Here is a 5587-nt window from a genome sequence, read left to right as displayed (position 1 = left end):
ACTATGAAGTCTCCTGTAGACTGTGTACCCCTCCCAGACTTAATCCAAGCCAGGTAGAAAGACAGCTTTGTTCCCTCTTGGTCTTCTTTGTCCATTCTAACTTTATTTTCTTTTTGAAAAAAACAGTTCTCTGCCATCCTTGGGCTTTTCTCTTGTTAATCTTTGTCATGTTTTTACACCTAGGACAGAAAGTTTATACCAATCTATAGTTCTGCCTGTTTTGGGCCTCTAGATTCAAATTTATGGCTGTGAAGTCTGAAGCACCAGTGTCCCCCTCCCATACACAGCAATAGCCAGGTAGAAAGGCCACTTTGCTGGCTCTTGCCTTTCTTTGTTCAATTTTTTTTCTTTTTTTTAAAATTAGAATTTCTTTTTATTTATTTCTCTTTTCTTTAAATTTATTTTTATACATTAATTCACTATACTTCATTACAACACTCTAAATGAATTTTCTACCCCGAATACACTGTATATTGGCTTAATCAAGCACATCAACATACGTGTTATCAACAAATAATTTTCCATTTATTATGTCCTGTAGATTTTGCTTTTTGTTTTCTTTCCATCCTTGACTCCCTATCCCTCAGCCTCTGCCAGGTCCCACCCTCCTCCCACTGTCTCTGGTATCCATGGTTGCTTTCTATGCCTTCTCCCCTCATTTATTTGCTAATGAACTTAATTAGTCTAAATATTTCCAATAGCAAGCCCAGCTGATACATACATATACATGAACACACGTCTGACCCAAGTCTGACTTTAGACATAAACCTCAGAGAGCTGAATTAACATACTACAAAGTAGTACCTAGCTGGGGCTATATAGCTTACTGCAGTCATCAAATATGCATTTTTTTAATAAAAATTTTGATAAGAACAGTTTTAGTGTTATATTTTCTCCTGAAACTTTCTCTAAATTAATTTACATTCATTCCCTGAGCATTGTCACAACATACTAAATGTGGTTTCCCATCTAGAATAAACTACATAGTGAGATAATCATGCATGTCGGACCCTCTGCACTTTCCTATTCTTATTACATTATTTCTGCTGTCTACAGATATTTTCAATTCCTTTCCCCCAACATTTTGTTAATCACACAGTATCATAAGTACTTTCAAAAGGAAGTCCAGCTGGTAATTTCAAGAAAAGCAGTTTTGAACTGGTAAGGATATTTCCTTGAAACTTAAAGCCTAGAAACAGGATAGTATTATTTTCAAACAGTAGGTACATGAACCTATTGACATCTCAAGACAGGACAAAAATCCTTAAAACTGGACAACAAAGCTTAGAAGAAAAGCAGCAATATTTTAGTGAAGTCACAGGATGCTGTTTCATCAGTTCCATCTCATGTACTTAATTTTTCTTCTGGTGTGGTTAGATATTCCAGATTGAATTCTGGGATATAATATTTAACTCCAGACTTTGTCCCTACAATTAAGTTGCCCTTTTCTTAGTTTTTGAACTCTTATTTCTATGTGTCTGCATTTAATTTTACTGACATAGCACTCCCTTAAGAACTTCTTGGAGATCTGGTCTGATGCTGGTAAATTCTTTCAGTTTTCTTTTTCTTTTTTTTTTTTCTGACAATGTTCGTGTTTTTCTTCCCAAATGAACGATAATCTTTCTGGGTATGGCATTCTCCATTGTAATTGCTTTTCCCTTAACACTTTGAATATATTTTCCCATTCTTTCCTTGCTCGCATTGTTTCCGATGAGAGGTCTGCTGTTAGTCTGATGGGATACCCTTTGTAGGTCACTTGTTGTTTTTCTCTTGCCAGTCTTAGTACTTCTCTTTGTCTGTGGTTTTGGTCAGTCTGCCTATAATGTGTCTTGGAGAAGATCTTCTTGGGTTGATAGTATTTGGGGTTCTTTGTATTTCTTGGGACCGAATCTTTGAGTGCCTCTCCAGGTTTGGAAAGTTTTCTTGCAGGATTTCATAGAATAGATTATTAATGCCCTTATGAGCCTCTTCGCCTTCTGGGATGCCTATTATTTGGATGTTTGGACGTTTGATGTTATCTAGAATTTCTCATATATTATTCTCAAATTTGGGGGCAATTTTCTCAGTTTTCATGGTGAATTTTTCTAAGCCAGCAATTTTTGCTTCTACATCTGAGATTCTATTTTCAGTATAATAAAGTCTGCTTTTAATACTTTCAAGGGAGATTTTCACATCCTATATTATAATCTTTATCTCTATCAGTTCCATCTGATTCATTTGTAAAGTGTGAAATTCCCCATTTAGATCATGCATGAATTTCCTCACCTCCTGCAAATTGTCAATTTCTTTCTCCTTCCTCTTCTGCAGTTCATTGTCTCTCTTCTCTTCCATCTCTGTTAGCTTTGCCATAATAAATGTTCTAAATTCATTATCAGACATTTCCATGACTTCCATTGAACTGTGAGAGGATGAAGAGGAGTTATCCTCTTCCCTTGGAGGATAGGTATTTCCCTGATTTTCCATATTTCTTGTGGTCCTGCAGTGATGTGTAGTAATTCGGTAGATGGTCGGTCTCTTCCCAAATTTAGAAGTTCAATCTGAGTGTCGAGGAGTGTTCAGAAAAGTAAGCAGAGAGAGAGAAACAATATCAAAAACACAAAAAAAGAAAAAAGAAAAAGAGAAGAAAAAATGAAGAGAAAAACGTTTAAATAAAACAAAAACAATATTTTTTAAAAATTCTAAAAAACAAAATTTTCAGTGGGAAATCTTCACTTCTATGTTTCCCCCAAAAGGGCTAGTTGTCAGGAGCCATGAAGGTGTCTCTTCAAGATTCCCTGTTCTGGACCAACAGTTGGCGTAATAGCTATGTCGCTAGACTCCCACGTCATCGACCGAAGTTCAAGTCCCAGACCCAGTGGCTTAGACTTACGCCAGGCGTGTGTGCATGCATGCCCAAGATCCCAAGAGGAGAATGGAGGAAAAGAGATTGTGGCATGACAATCCCCTCTGGGGGGAGGGGGGGTTATTTCTCACTTTCTGTCTCTCTGTCTCTCTCTGTCTGTCTGGCAAGCGCACATGCTCTATAGCAAAAACCTCTCCAAACAAAAAAAAAGAAAAAAGAAAGAAAAGAAAAGAATGCCCGTTCCCTTGCCTGTCATGGGTTGGGAGGAGGAGAGAGATTTATTAACAAGATAAAGGGACAGGAGGGGCCAGAAAGCCTAGAAATGCCTCACCTAAAAAAATACTAATAAGCAAATATTAAAAAAAAGAGAGAAGGCAGAGACAGAGGTACAGAGAGACAAAGACAGATACAGAGGCAGGAGGCCTGAAAGGGGGTTCTCCTGCCACATGAGTTGTGTGTGCCTGAGGCCAAATTATCACTGGGAAATCTTCACTGCTCTGTTTCCCCCAAAAGGGCTAGTTCTCAGGAGCCATGAAGGTGTCTCTTTTTTTTTTTTTTTAAAGTTTCTCTTAATGAAGGCATTTTCCCTTGCCTCGCCTGGGTTGGGATGGGAGAGAGAATTATAAACAACATAAAGAGACAGGAGGGGCCAGAAAAGGTCTCACCTTAAAAAGTCTAAACAGTAAAATTTTTTAAAAAGAGAAAAGAGAGATACAAAGACAGATATGAAGACAGGGGGCCTGAAAGGGGTCTTACTGCAATGTGAGGTTTGTGTGCTTGAGGCTGAATTATCAGTTGGAAATCTTCACTGCTCTGTTTGCCCCAAAAGTGCTAGTTCTCAGGAGCCATGAAGGTGTCTCTTCAAGAAGGCCTGTTCTCTTGCCTTGGCTGGGTTGGGAGGGGGAGAGGGAATTATTAACAAGATAAAGGGATAGAAGGGGCCAGAAATCCCAGAAAAAGCCTCACTTTTAAAAATTCTAAAAAGCAATATTTTAAAAAAGAGAGAAGATAGATACAGGGGTACAAAGAGACAAAGACAGATACAGAGACAGGAGGCCTGAAACACGTGTTCCTGCAATACAAGTTTGGTGTGCTTGAGGCCAAATTATCAGTGGGAAATCTTCATTTCTCTGTTTCTCCCAAAAGATCTAGTTCTCAGAAGACATGAATGTATCTCTTTCAGAAGACCTGTTTCCTTGCCTTGCCTGGGTTGGGAGGGATTTAAGAGGGAATTATTAACAAGATCAAGGGACAGGAGGAGGGGCAAGAAGGCCTAGAAAATGCCTCACCTTAAAAAATTCTAAAAAGCAAAAATTTTTAAAAAAGACAGAGACAGAGGTGGAGAGAGACAAAGACAGATACAGAGACAGGAGGCCTCAAAGGGGTCTTCCTGCCATCTGAGTTTTATGTGCTCGAGGCCGAATTATCAGTGGGAATTCTTCACCTCTCTGTTTCCCCAAAAATGCTTGTTCTTAGGAGTCATGAAAGTGTGTCTTTAAGAAGGCCTGTTCCCTTGCCTCTCCATGCGAGTTTTGTGTGCTGGAGGCTGAATTATCAGTGGGAAATCTTCAATTCTCTTTTTCCTCCAGAAGGGCTTGTTCTCAGGAGCCTGAAAGGTCTATTGATTTATTTTTAACAAAAAGCTCTCTGACCTGCTTGGGCTTTTTTCTTGTTAACCTCTTCTTTTCACCTAGGACATAAAGCTGCTAGCCTACTCACTCTTGGCCTGTTTAGAAATGTGCTACAAATTCACAGCTGTGAAGTCTCCTCCCATCATGTCCTTCTCCAACATACAGTGCTAGTCAGGAAGGAAGGCTGCTTTGCTTCCTATTTCTAGTCTCTGTGCCTTCTAATTTTTTTTAATCTTTTCCTATTTCTAGCCTCTGTACCTTCTAAGTTTTTTTAATCTTTTGGGAAAAAAAAAGCTCTTTAACCTCCTTGGGTTTCGCTCTTGTTAATGTTTATCATTTTTCCTCACCTAGGACAGAAAGCTGTTGACCATCTCCAAGTTTTTCTCTTTTTGGCCTCAGGGTTCAACTGCAATACTGTAAAGTCTCCAAAAACCAGTGTCTCCCTAACATACCCAGCCCTATCAAGGGAATAAGTCTTCTTTATCCCCTCTTGCTCTCATCTGTCCCTTCTAACTTTGTTTTTTCTTTTAAAACAAAACAACTCTCCACCCTGTTTGGGATTTTTTCTTGTTAATCTTTGTCTTTTCTTCTACCTAGGACAGAAAGCTGCTAGCTATCTCCAACTTATCCTGTTTTGTGGCTGTGGTTCCATCTTTATGACTGTGAAGTCTCCCTTATTAGCCCAGGTCATTCTCCTAGACCCAGTGCTAGCCATAAAGGAAGGCTGTTTTGCTCCCTCTTTCTCTGCTCTGTCTCTTGTAACTTTTTAAATCATTCAGAAAACAGTATACACTTCTTGGGCTTTGCTCTTGTTAATGTCTATCTTTTTACTCACCTAGGACAGATAGCTGTTGGCCATCAACAAGTTTGCCTCTTTTAGGCTTCAAAGTTCGACTTCAATGCTGTAAAGTCTCTAACAACCGGTGTCTCTGTAATAGACCCAGTCTAGCCAGATAGGAGGATCTTTACTTCGTCTTGCTCTTCTCTGTTCTTTTAATTATTATTTTTACAGAACAGTTCTCTGCCCTGCTTGGGATTGTCTCTTGTTAATATCTGTCTTTTTTCTCATCTAAGAGATAAAGCAGCTAGCCATCTGCTTGTTTGTCTGTTGGGG

Source organism: Tupaia chinensis, unplaced genomic scaffold (genome assembly GCF_000334495.1).
Source record: "Tupaia chinensis unplaced genomic scaffold, TupChi_1.0 Scaffold144593_1, whole genome shotgun sequence".
NCBI classification, from domain to species: Eukaryota; Metazoa; Chordata; class Mammalia; order Scandentia; family Tupaiidae; genus Tupaia; species Tupaia belangeri.
This window is presented reverse-complemented; position numbering follows the sequence as displayed.